The sequence below is a fragment of the Capsicum annuum genome, chromosome 12 (genome assembly GCF_002878395.1).
Source record: "Capsicum annuum cultivar UCD-10X-F1 chromosome 12, UCD10Xv1.1, whole genome shotgun sequence".
Taxonomy (NCBI): Eukaryota; Viridiplantae; Streptophyta; class Magnoliopsida; order Solanales; family Solanaceae; genus Capsicum; species Capsicum annuum.
The window spans coordinates 195,615,490-195,629,752 of NC_061122.1; the positions used below are offsets into that span (position 1 = coordinate 195,615,490).

At 34.9% G+C, this 14,263-nt stretch overlaps 1 pseudogene; it reads left to right on the forward strand.

Annotated features, from left to right (window-relative positions):
- Nucleotides 1-216: 216 nt before the first annotated feature.
- Nucleotides 217-1,204, forward strand: LOC107850142 (annotated as a pseudogene).
- Nucleotides 1,205-14,263: the final 13,059 nt, after the last annotated feature.

The following is a 14,263-nucleotide window of genomic DNA, read 5'->3' on the forward strand; positions in this document are numbered from 1 at the left end:
ATTCATATTATTTGAATCTTGAAAAGGAAATAGTGACATATATTTTGGTAGTGAGGGAATAGTACAGTTTTGTTGTATCATTTGCTTCGGTGCTTGTACATTTCTCCTCCTCCTTCCCCATCCATCCTCATGAACAAAACCCTTTCCAAATTGAGATTTACCTCCATACAAGAATCCTAAATCCACAACTTGACCATTTTGTTTTCTTTGATACGAATGGTGGATGTTTCCCCACAATCACAGCTCATCCCTAATCTCCCAGACGTCATAGCCTTACAATGTCTAGCAAGAATCCCCCATTCCCATCACCCTAAACTGTTTCTCATCTCCAAATCTTGGCGGTCCACCTTAAATTCCTCTGCACTCTACAATACCCAATCACTTCTTCGTACTACCGAAACTTTCCTCTACTTAAACCTCTGTATTAACTTCACTTTCCACTGGTACACTCTCATCTCCCACAAATTATTTCCAGTTTGTTCAATGCCCGTTAAGTCGATTAGATCGGATTTTGCTGTATTGGGATCTAAGATATATGTGATTGGTAGATCTATTAGTGAAATACCATCGAATAATATGTGGGTTTTTTTATTGTAGGTTTAATTATTAGGAAATATGACCGAGGATGAGGATTGGTAGAGAGTTTGTTACGACTGGTGTTGTGAATGGGAAGATTTATGTGATGGGTGGGTGTGTGCGGTTATGGGGGCAGGGTTTATGCGATAGAGGATAGGGGAGGAGTGGTGTACGATGTTAAAGAGTGTCAATGGGAGAGTGTGTTGAAAAGGCTTGATTTGAGTTGGAGAGGACGGGCTTCAGTGGTGGGAAGGGTATTGTATTGTTATGATTATTTGGGGTAAGATTAGAGGGTATGATATGAAAGAAGATGTATGAAAAGAGTTGAGAGGGGTGGATAAGGGGTTACCAAAGTTTTTGTGTGGTGCTACGATGGTGAATTTTTATGATTGATTTTATGTTATGTGGGAAGGAAAAGGGAGCGGCAAAGAAGTTGATATTATGTGTGCGGAGATTCAAGTGTGGAGGGATGAGGATGGAGGGTTGAGTGGGAACATTTTGTGGTCGGATATGATTCTTGTTGTTCCTAATGGTGCCTCAATTGTGCAATGCTTGACAGTTGATTTGTGATGATTACTATAAATAAGGTGCGGTCATTGTCAAGCTTTCGTTAAGCATTTTATTGAATTAGCATATGGACAATGATAATATGACTGTTTGTTGTTGTCTCTTCATTATTTCCTTTAGCCCTTTTAGTATTTGGTGCTTTTTAAAGTTATTGCTTATATTTGACTTGGGTCAGGTTGCGTGTAGCACTAATTGACTCTTACACTTGTCATTGTTAATCCACAATGTTGTGAATAATATGGATTTATTGTTTATCCCATGGCATTTTCTATACGTGTATTCAGTTTGAAAATAATATATATTAGATGGCGTCCACAATTCATTTACTATATGTAGTATGTGGATTGTGGCTTCCTAATGGGTTATATGTGCTTATGGTGTTGGTAGCAAAAGTAGGGGGTATTTCTGGAATGGATAGTGGATTGAAAATAACTGGATTTGAGAAAAGAGGACATGGCCTTAGCCCTTATGTGTCTATGCTTTAGAAGCATGTGACAGGTTGAGTTCGTTCAGGTGGATAGGGACTTGTCATATGAAGAGGTCTTTATAACTATTGTGGGCTGACATGCTCACTAGTTTAGGTCAAAGAAGACTTCTTATGTCAAATTGTTGTGGTGGAACATCCAGTTAAGGAGATCCACACCTACCTGAGAGTCCGAGCAAGACAAACGTAGTTTGCGGCTATTTGATAATACTAGTTTAGGTGAACGCACTTCGCGTGTATACCTCATTTTATTGAGTTTAAACATTACACTAAATAGGATATTTCTTTAAAATAATAAAAATGAATACAATAATTAAATTCAACATCTTTTGGAAAATTTATTTAATTAAACGTAACCTTTACCAAAAAAATTATTAAGCCGATTGACATTCTGTAAACTATAACAAAATAATACTATAATAGAGATATCAAAATAATAAAAATAATTAAATAATAAATTTAAGAAAATAGTGAAAAGACAGTTTTGTCTAAAGGAAGGTCTTTTAATGAAGGACAAAAAGTTCAAATCAATTTCCTAAGGGTCTTCACACTTTTAATATAAAAATAATTAAATAATAAATTTAAGAAAATATTAATTGATTCTCCTTCCATATATATATTTTAGGAGTCTAGTAAATAAAAATAATTAAATAATAAATTTAAGAAAATAGTGAAAAGACAATTTTATATAAAAGAAGGTTTTAATGAAGGACAAAAAGTTCAAATCAATTTTCTAAGGGTCTTCACACTTTTAATATATTATAGATACAGATATAGATTATAGATATAGATTATTGATATGGATATGTATGGTTTAAACTCGTTCGCCAACAAATATTTAAGTGGGAGAGAATCTAATACCCCACAAGAAAAAAATATTTAAGCCCCCAAGGGTGTGGCCTAGTGGTCAATAAAGTGGATTAAAAAACATGAGTTCTCAGGTCCAAATCCTAGTGAAGGCAAAAAATACTAGGTGATTTTTCCCACTTATCCAAGCCTTGGTGAACAGAACTACTTGGTACCTGTAGTTGGTGGGAGGTAACATGTATACCGTGGAATTAGTTGAGGTTCGCACAAGCTGGCCCAATACGTGCTACTTGCACTTGCTGGAAAATGTAGTCATTTTTAATCTTGTATGACTGCACATCCATCTTAGGCTTCAAAGTTCTTCAACACTCATTTTGTGGATATGTTGGATTTTAGCTACACAACTCACAACTACAGTACATTGCTAGTCTTCTTGTTATGGATTCGTGGAAGTCAATTAATTAAATATTTAATTATATTTTAGTGGTTTTATTTAGGCCAAACCCATCGATAGCCCCTCAAACTTGTTCCTAAAATTTAGTTAGGCCCCTAAACTAAGGCTTGCACCTATTAAACCCCTAAACACTTCCAATTTGGTTCCAATTGAGCATTTTTTTCCCACATCTCATCAGCTTCCAGACGCGTGTCTCCAAACGCCGCTGATGTGGAAAGTTATTCCACTTAAAACCCTCCACGTGTATAAACTAACTCCAGATATACTTAATACATTTTAATTTTAAATGGAAAAAATCTCATTCCACGGAAGTTTTTCTCTCTCTCTCTCTCCCCGGTAACTCTCTCTCTCTCTTTATAACCCTAAATTAACCTGAAATTAACCAAATTTCCACTCAAATCGAAGGACAAATTTGGGGGTTTTCCCCAGATCTTCCTGGTGTAAGTGTTCTTATGATTTGTATTTGTTAAATTTTGTTGAATTTTAGCATATTGTAGTTTTTAGGGTTTTGAAATCACTGTTACGCCTATGATTTTGGGAATATTCTATCTCCTTACTTAACTTGCATTAAAGGTTGTATATTTTAGTTTATTGATGTGTACTCTGGGTATATTCTGTGGCCATTTCGTTAAGTAACTTTGAATTTTTATCCTTTGTCACAGGTGACGTAATAAATGGAGATAATTTTCACAAAATTGCACCATGGGGATCCTTTTGCAATACGGATGTCCCTACATATGTTGCAAGTTGTGTGCCAGAGGTAAGGTAAATTGACAAGAACCACTTTTCCATACTAGAATTGTTATTTTATACTAAAAAATTAGGGTATGAAGCTGTTAGGGGGTTTTATTATCAAGATGCAGTAACTAATCAGTTCAAGTTGGTTAAAAGTGACAGACATCTCTATGAACTGGTTAAATATTTAAAACATGAGAAATCTATTGATTTTTATGTCTATTATTTTTTAGATGAACCAATTCTTGACCCTGATGATCCCACTGGTTTTTTACCTGCACCTGATATTATTGAGTGTGCAGACCTAGAAAGAAAAAGTGTTGGTATTGGTGATAGTGCTAACATAGAAAGGGAATCTGTTGGAGTAGAAGAAGAGAGGGAGGCTGATATAAAAGACGTTGGTGTACAAGGAGGTGATGAGGCTGATCTAGAAGATGTTAGTGTACAAGGAGGTGATGAGACTGATATAGAAAATATCCATGTAGAAGATATTAACCTAGAAGATTTTGATGTAGAAGGAGGTGATGAGGCTGATGTAGAAGACATTAATGTAGAAGATGTTAATAGGCTAACAAGTGAGTTATTAGTTTATTTGAGTAGTAATTCAGATCTTGGAGATATTCCTTCAGAAGATGGCTCAGATGTTGATAAGGATTTAAGGGCTTTTAGACAAGAAAGAAGGAGAAAAAAGCCAACAACAAAGAAAGAAACAAAAAAGCAAGAAAAAAGGTTGTTAAAACTGAAGAAGTACCTGTGGGAGTTGCTGGTTGTGTAGGTAGAGGCGTTGGGGATATTGGTAAAAGTAAGGCTACCAAATATTCTGGAAAGTTGGGTGGAGATAAGGAATATATTGATAGTTCTGATTGTTAGAGTGAAGATAGTGAAGAGATAGATGTAGATGCTGTTAGAGGAGTAGATCTACCTAGAAGAAGGAGAAGCAAGAAAACTAGGTATGATGAAAATTGTGAGTTTTCTGTGTTTGAGATTGAAATGATTTTTGAGGGTGCAAATCAGTTTAGAAAAGCTGTTGCAGATTATGCTGTAGAGTATAGAAGGCAGGTGAAGTTAAAACCTAATGAAAACATAGAATAAGGGTGAAGTGCATTGCAGCTAACTGCAACTGGTTGCTGTTTGCTTCTACTGAAAGGGATTCAGGTGATTTTATTGTTAAGAACTATAATCCTATTCACAAATGTATACCTCTAAACAAGAACAAGATGTGTGATTCAAAGCTGGTTGCTAGAAAGTTCAAGGACAGAATAGCTTCTCAGCCATACATTAGGATTTGGGAAATTCAGGATTTAGTAAGAGAGGTGTTGGGTCTTTATGTAGGTAAAACTATTTGTTAGAGGGCTAAATAGATTGTTATGAGGGAGAATATGAGAGATTGAAAGCTGGAATTTGCCAGATTATGTGACTATGCAGATATGATCAAGACAACAAATCCTAGAAGTTCTTGTTGGATAAAAATTAACAAAGAAACTAAACCAGGAAAGAACCTCTTTGTTTATTTCTATGTGTGCTTTCATGCCTTCAAGCAAGGATGGTTAGATGGGTGTAGGAAAATTATTGGTTTTGCTGGATGCTTTCTCAAAGGAGCTTGTAAAGGTGAGTTTTTGGTTGCTGTGGGAAAAAATGGCAACAATCAAATGTATCCTATTGCATGAATAGTTGTGGATACTAAAACAAAACATAGTTGGGACTGGTTCATAAGGTATCTGATTGCAGATCTAAATCTGGGAACTGGTGAAGGCTTGACTGTAATGTCAGACCAACAAAAGGTACCACCACTTAATTATTTTTCTCATTACTTGACTTTATTTTCCAATAATATTCCTGTTTTAATAATACTTAATACTTATTACAGGGTCTTGTTCTTGTTTTGATGTATCTGCTACCAAATGCTGAGAGAAGAATGTGTGCCAGACATATTTGGAGCAATTGGCATATGCACTAGAGAGGGGAAGAGAGAAGGAAACAGTTTTGGAGATGTGCAAAAGTAAGTTTTGAAGTAAAGTTTAGAGAGGAGATGCAAACAATGTCAAGGCTAGGTAAGAAAAAAATAACTGAGAACATGTTGATTAATCCTCCTACTTCTTGGTGTAGGTCATATTTCAAAACACATTCTAAATGTGATATTGTAGAAAATAACATGTGTGAGACTTTCAATTCTTGGATCTTAGCTGCTAGACATAAGTCCATAATCATAATATTAAAGGATATCAGCCATCAACTGATAAATAGACATGTAGATATGATAAAATTTGCAGAAACCTGGATTTCAGACATTGCACCTATGGCAAGAACTATTTTAGAAGCTAACAAGGAATATTCAAATAGGTGTAGAGTTCTATGGAATGGAGTTAATAGTTTTGAAATTGAGGATGGGTGTTACACATTTGTTGTTCACTTGGACAAGAAGTATTGTGATTGTAGGTTATGGATGTTAAGAGGTATTCCTTGTCCTCATGCCATTTGTACTTATTATTACTTGAATGTTGATCCTGATCAGCATGTAGAGCACTGGTATAAGAAAGAAACCTTTCTTAAGTCTTATAGCCATTTCAATCAACTAATTACTAATTTGAGAATATGGCCGGAAACCATAAACCCATCAATTGAACCTCCAAAATCAAGAAAGATGCCAGGCAGACCTGGCAAGAACAGAAGGAAGAAGAAGGATGAGCCAAAAAAGTGGGGAAAACTCTCAAAAAAAGGTGTCAAGATCACTTGTTCAAGGTGCAAACAAGTTGGCCATAACAAGACTGTATGTGCCAAAATGGTAAGCCTTAAATGAATTTCATAATAGTTTGTAAATTTAACATATTTCTTAGCTTTTCATATTTCTATTTGTATGTTAGAATGGGATGGGGAGCAGTAATAGTAGTTAACCTAGCTGTCAGCCTGAAGCTTCATGGAATCCACCACCATCACAATCAAGTTCTATTTGTGGTGACACCAGTGCAATGGCAAGACATACCTACACTTAAAGTCAGACAACAAGAGTAAGTTATATATGTTCTGCTGCCTTGATATTTTTGTCTTGCTTAGTATTATTATTTTTTTTCCTGCTTAATATTATTATTGAAAAATATTAAAAATATTGTGTTGCATTTACTCACAGTCAAGCTCCATCTTTCATACATATGCAACTACATAATCCAGTCAATCAGGATCTATTTGTGCTGACATAGCTGCTGTGCCAAGAGAACCTTAAAGAAAGGTGTCAAGTGTGGCTGGTAGAGGTAAAGGTACTGCTGATAGATGTCAAGGTGCTGCTGGTAGAAGTAAAGGTTGTTATGGTAGAGATGGTGGTTCTGGTAGTGGTCAATTTGGTGCTGATAGGGGAGGTAAAAGAGGAATTGGTAGAGGTCAAGATGTTGCTGGTAGAGGTCAAGGTGCTGCTGGTATAGGTAAAGGTTGTTCTGGTAGGGATGATGGTTCTGGTAGTGGTCAATTTGGTGCTGATAGGAAAGGTGAAGGAGGAATTGGTAGAGGTCAAGGAGGGAGTGGTAGAGGATTTCCAAGAAAAATAGCCAATGCAAGAGGGACCCCATTTGAAAGTGGAGGAAATGTTTCTTCCAGTTAAGTACCACTTTTGCCGACTAACAAGAGGTCATACAATGCTACCTCATTTGCTGCTGCTACTAGATACAAAAGGCCTGCAACTGGTTTTGGTGTTTACTCTGATCCAACAACTAGAACCCACGTGTACAATGTATTTATTTCTGTCTCATTATTTACCTATAATAATATTTGCCCTAATGTTTTCATTCAAGTTTTCAATGTTCACTATCTTACAATTTTGTCTAATTTTGCAGCCAGGTACATCAAGTGAGAGGGTTCTTTATGGAGGTATAAATTTAAGGAGTGCTTCACCAACCACTATAGATATTGGTTTTAAACCTAGTGGCCTAAAGTGGAATGGAAAAGATGCAGTCACCACCACACAATTACAACAAATGAAAGCAAATAAGAGAAAAAAAGTGGAAGCAGCCAAGTCTTCTTCATCAATTGGATCTTCAAAGAAGTAGTTCATTTAGAAATGATTTGCACTGTAATGAGGGATAATGTCTTTGAACAAATTGTGTTACTAGTTTTTTAATAACTTTTTCTTAGGCAACAATTAATTATTTTGGTGTATGCTGCAGTAGAACTATTCTGCTCAATGTTGAGCCTTTTTTGAACACCTTTACATCATGTATGCAGTTTTTAGCTCAATCTTGAGCTGTGTTAATATGATATCCAACTGCTTGCACTTGTAATATAGTTCATTTTTATCATAACCTTCAGTAGTTATAAATAGGTTGTATGGTAATACCTTCAGTAGCTACATAAGTAGACACAAAGTAGCCAATTGACAATGAGATTGTCATACAAAAATATGTCAATTCATCCAAACAACTACTACAAACAAACCAAACAACTACTACAAACTAGGACAACTACAACCTGAACAAACAACTACTACAAACTACTACTACTACAAACTAACGAAACAACTACTACAAACTAACCATTACAATATCCAATTGCCTATTCAATAGGCAAAATTAACTGCTACACCTTACACCATATTAAAGAACCACCTTACAGTTAGAATAATGAGAAGAAGTAGAACAAGTCTATTCAGAGCTTAGCACATTCCCTTTCAAGTTTAACTTTTTTGACTTTTCCCTCAATGCAATCAACTTTCCTTCACTATCTTTCAATTTCTCACACAAAGTGTCCCTTTCTTGTTCAACACCTTTGACCTTTTGCTTCAATTGATCACACGAATTTTCACCATCTTTGCACCTAATCATTAAGCTCGATTCTACCTCAAGATATTAATGCACAGATATTAAAGGTTTTGAATCAATCCATCTAAAGTACCCACATCTACCATTTTCCTAAAATGAAAAAAATAATAGAATAATAAAAAAAATACCAAAACAAGTAATAATTAAAATCTGTAAAAATAATACAAACCTTTGGAACTTTACATCCAAAAAATCTATGACCCAGATTTGAAGGAGTCCTTGAAGTTCTTAAAGGACAAAATTCGGAACAGTAACACAAATAGAGAACATCAATATTGACGGAATTTTCTGACATTCTCATAAAAAATGAGAGAAAAAAATAATTTAAGAGAAATTAGGAGATAACTTTGATAGTGAGATGAGAGAAGCTGATGAGAACTCATCTATGGAGGAGAAATGAATAAAGAAGAAGAGTAAATTTAGGTTAAAAAGAGGGAAATTGAAGGGAATGGCAAAAGTAACGTTATTTAACGTTAACTTTTGCCACATGGACAATTTTTTTAGTTTTCACGCGTCTCAGGCGGTTGCACAGCACGCGCAGTGCCATGTGGGCAAAAAAAGCCCAATAGGAACAAAATTGGGGAGTTTAGGGGTTTGATAGGTACAAGTCTTAGTTTAGGGGCCTAAGTGAATTTTAGGGACAAGTTTAAGGGGCTATCTATGGGTTTGGCCTTTTATTTATTATTATAGAATAGGGTTTTATATTTCTTACTTTCATAAGAATTAGACTTTCTAGAATAGGGTTATATATTTCCTACTTTCACAAGGATTAGACTTTTTAGAATAGGGTTTTATTTTTTCTACTTTCATAAGGATTAGACTATTGATGTAATACTTCTATTTAAAGGAGGTTTTTGATGAATAAATCAACAAGAAAAATTTCAGCAAAAAAATAAGAGATTGGAGTTCTTTCTTCTATTGAATTTTAAGTTTTCAGTCTCCCTTAAACGAGTTGAAGAGATCGGAGTTCTCTCTTCCATTGAACTCTAAGGTTTCAGTTTTCCTTTAACGAGCTAAATTTATATATCTCCCTGTGAATCGATCCTTTCCCAAGAGTTCTATAACAATTTGGTATTAGAGCCTAACACAATGGGCGATATGATCAATTCTGAATTCAAAGAAGAACGTGCAATAACAGAAACCCTAGTGGATTCTAAAATTGCAGCAATGGAAGAATGCCTCGACAAAAGAATTGTCCAAATCATACAAGAACAATTGTCTAGCTTGGAAATTGGATTCACAAAACCAGCAATCCTTGGAACTGAGTTGAGTAGCATACCGATGATTGGTATATCAACAGATCCTACTACTAAATGGAATAAACCTCCCAATCAACTGATCGATCAGAATCATCCAATAAATGGTAATTCCCACTTGACATTACCAAGGTATACAAAGATGAAATTTCTTACTTATCATGTCACCAACCAATTAATTTGGGACATTATTGTGAATAATTTTTTGAAAATCAACATATAAAGGAATCAAAAAAGGTTGAAGTGGTTGGGTTTCACATATTGGGAGAAGCACAATTAGGGTATTATCAACTTAAACGAGCAAAGGGACCAATGAGTTGGAGAAAAGTACAAAAATATTATTTCCAGCGATTTGGACCTAGTGAAAGTAGCAACCCGGTGGGCAAATTAGTCACACTCCGGCAAATTAGTGAAGTTGAAATATATCAACGTCAATTTCAAGAGAAGTTGGCTAGGGCTGCTATTGGATGATTCAGTTCACACTATTCTCTGGAATTCGAGCTTGAGGACAAGCGCTTTCAACGTGAGGGGAGTAATGTTGTGGATTCGTGGAAGTCAATTAATTAAATATTTAATTATATTTTAATGGTTTTATTTATTATTCTAGAGTAGGGTTTTATATTTTCTATTTTCATAAGGATTAGACTTTCTAGAATAGGGTTTTATGTTTCCTACTTTCACAAGGATTAGATTTCTCAGAATAGGATTTTATTTTTTCTACTTCCATAAGGACTAGACTATTCATTTAATATTCCTATTTAAAGGGAGTTTTGATGAATAAATCAATAAGTCAAATTTTAGCAAAAACAAGAGACTGAAGTTCTCTCTTCCATTGAATTCTAAGGTTTCAGTCTCCTCAAACGAGTTGAAGAGATCGGAGTTCTCTCTTCCATTGAACAATAAGGTTTCAGTCTCTCTTTAACGAGCTGAATTTATATATCACCCTGTGAATCAATCCAAGTCCACAACACTTCTGTAGTTGCTTTATAGGACTTACTTTTCACTTTGGTAGGCATCCTTCTAGCACATAACATCCGAGAACTTCTATATTTCAATCCTATGTGTAACATCTTCATATCATTCCAATCTCTTGTAACAACAAGCCTAAAATTTGAATTGTTTGCATTTGGCGCCGCCATCCCATATCTCACCTCAACTTCAGTCTTCTCATACAGCCTAAAATTGCAGTGCATGTATTCAGTCCTACTTCTAGTTCTACTTATTCTAAAATCCTTACACCACTCTAAGGTGATTCTCCATAGTGCAAACTTTTGGTTGACACTCACTCGCTTCGTCAATTAATCCTTTGCTCTTTTTATTCATTCTGCCTTTCTATCTTCAATTTTTTATTCAGGTTAACTTATAATCTACCACTACTTTTGGCTTTAAACTTCATTTTGTCCTTCCATGCCTTTAATTCACTCATTTCGTCAAAAACTTAGTATTGTTTTGTTTGATATTAAAAGACGTTATTTATCTTCTAATAATGTCAAAGTAATTAAAATAGATGTTAATCTCATACTAAATGGGGAAAAAAACTTCAAAGGAGATTTCGGAACTTTTTTTTAATTTATAATTGTGGTGTCCGCACCAGCTTGTGCACACCTTGACTAATTCCACGGGATATCTGTCATCTCCCACCATCAACAAGTATCAGATAACTCTGTCCACCAAGGCTAGAACAGATAGGAAGAAATCATCTAGTGTTTATCTCTGTTGGGAATTGAACGTGAGACCTCATGGTACTCAACCCACTTTCACTGAACCACTAGGCCACACCCTTAGGTGCATTCCATAACAATTTATAAACATTAAATAATTAACAATGATCCTTTTTTCCCCGTTTTTACTAGACATAATCTCAGAGTTAGGTAATCAAAATGCTTATATATGCTCCAGTTGATTGCTTTCTCACAAGCATTAGCTTTATGTTTTTAGCTTTAAGGAACACGTATAATGATTAGATGTATGAGTTAAGTATTTTTATACGGTTGACTTAGAGCCTATTTGGATTGGCTTAATTTATGTGCTTTTAAACCAAAGTAGTTTTTAAGCACTTTTGTAGTGTTTGGGTAAAATTTAAAGGTGCTTTTAACCACTTTTTTTAAGCCAAAATAACAAAAATAAGCCAAAAGCCATAAATTAGAAATCATAACTTACGGCTTTTAGCTTATGCCCATCCAAACAAGCTCTTATAGTAGCTGTGTCTGTCTTATTTCTATTCATTATCTATATCACTTTGCTTTCTCTTTTTAATGAAGATTTTCATCAGGTACTTTAAGCTAGTGAAGCCTATGCTTGAAAGTCCAAATTGAATAATTGTTGTGGTTGTCTTCTCACTGTTGCGACTTTTTATAGTTGAGTTTCTCTGTGGTTGGATCCCCATGTATTTTCATACCTCTTGTTTTCCTTTTTTATTTCACTCTTATATCACCGTGTGTATCCAGTACATTATTGATTAATTATGTTTCTCAAATCATAAAGTATTACTCCCCTCTCACGTGGTCACTTTTTTTTTGTATGTCCTGAAAAGAATATTTTATGGTTTGTTTAAACAATACGTTTCAAAAGTACTTTCAGGATTTATTCATCTTAATGCATTATTTCATAATACTCATTTATAATTTACGCTTAGTTTATTACTCATCTCCGTTTCAATTTGTTTGTCGTACGTTCTTTTTTAGTTTATTTTAAAAAGAATGTCACTTTCTTTTTTTTGGCAACTCTTTAATTTATACTTTCCTCATGACATGTTTAATACCACAAGATTGCAAGACATTTTGGTACATTCTACATATCTTTAGCTTAAGACCACAGAATTCAAAAGTCTTCTTTACTTTCTTAAACTCTGTGTCAAGTCAAACCAGACAAACAATTAAAATGGAGGGAGTAATGTATAAACTTTTAAGAAAATTCATTCATCCATGTCCCATCTAACGCTTTTACAAAACACTGGATGAGGAATACGATTCTTGAATTTACTGTTGCTGATTTGATGTGATTTTGTTAATCTTCATGATAATATGCTGAATCTCTTTGATTGAAAGGCTGATGAGTTTCTATGCTGATTGAAGGTGCTGGTCATGCATGAGATGAGGGCTTTCTTTTCACATTTTGCATGTTTGGGTCACATCAAAGTGCTGCGATTATGTCTCTGAGAGTTCAATATGTGAAAGCATAAATTCAGATACCGGCAGGGAACCTCAAGTCCAAACCCTCAAGAATCAATATTTCCACATTTTTGAATATTCCATAGGCCATTTTTCAGATAAAGTTAAGTGCTTCTGGTTCAAATTTCAGTGTCAGAATGGGGGCAGTTGTAGATTGTGAGTTGTGTTTCAGAACACATTTCTGGAAAGCAGCTCCTTAAATTCTTGGAATAAATTCTAGTGTAAGAAAGATGGTGAGCAAAAGATTGTATTTGTCACTGAACACTGTTAGAAATGGTTCAGTCAACTTTTTGACAAGAACCGAACCCCATGGCTGCTTTAGTTTCAAATATCTCGACAATTCTGTGCAATTCTGCTGAAGTCTTAAACAAACCTAGCTTGTCTGCTCGTCAGGATTCCAGCTAAGATCCTTTGCAGACTCAAATGCATTTCTCTCAACTTCACAGTTTGTAACGACAATATGTTGACTATTGGGGACTTCCTAGCACCAAGCTCTATTGATTTCCCTACTGACAATGCATTCAGTCAGACGTATTTGAAATACTCAGTTGTCTTCGAACAACTACTACGGACCTCAATACCAAGTTAATTGGGGGTCAGTTGGCTGTATGATTCTTCACTGTCCAAAAATAGTCTGTTGGGTTCAAAATGGGAAAATACTACAGAATCTGAAGTGTACAAAATCTCCTGTATCATAATGTCAAGGAACAAAACTTTTTAAAAGCAGGATTGCCTCGGATTAATGCAGACTTCAAGGTTTGCTTTGGTAGTTCACTTTGACATTGTAATTCTAACATCGAGTTTTTCATCGCTCGCTTGCATATTTTCTTGTGAGATAAATGAAACAGCCTCTGGCAAAAATACAAGGTAAGACTGCATTCAATAGACCCTTTGGTCGGGTCCTTTCCCGAACCCTGTGCATGGCGAGAGCTTTGGTACATCAGACTGCTCTTTTACTTATTTGCTTTATCATCCTAAACTCGGCATTAAACAGCTATCACTAGGACTCTTCAAAAATACCATTGAATGTGTGTTGGATCTTTCAAAAATGCATAGCTTTTACAATTTGGTACGCCAATTACACCTTGCCCTTTCCAAATATTTCTTATTGTTGTCTAGAAATGAAATAGCTTCCAAGTATTCTTGTTTCGTCAGATAAAGAATATTAAGCAGTACTAAGTAGCATAACTCAATTCTATTTTATTTCAGATTTAGACAATACAAAATAAACCACAATTTTTAGTTGGTGAAATCGATTTGGTTGGTAGTATCCCATCATCAGTAAATGGTAATGTTGCTAATTCAAACAAAAGAAATAAAGTATCACTTCCTTTCCATGGCCATGGCTTAAACTAAAATTAAAAACAGCTATCTGCAGATCTAAATGGGAGATTGAAATCTGATTCTCTATA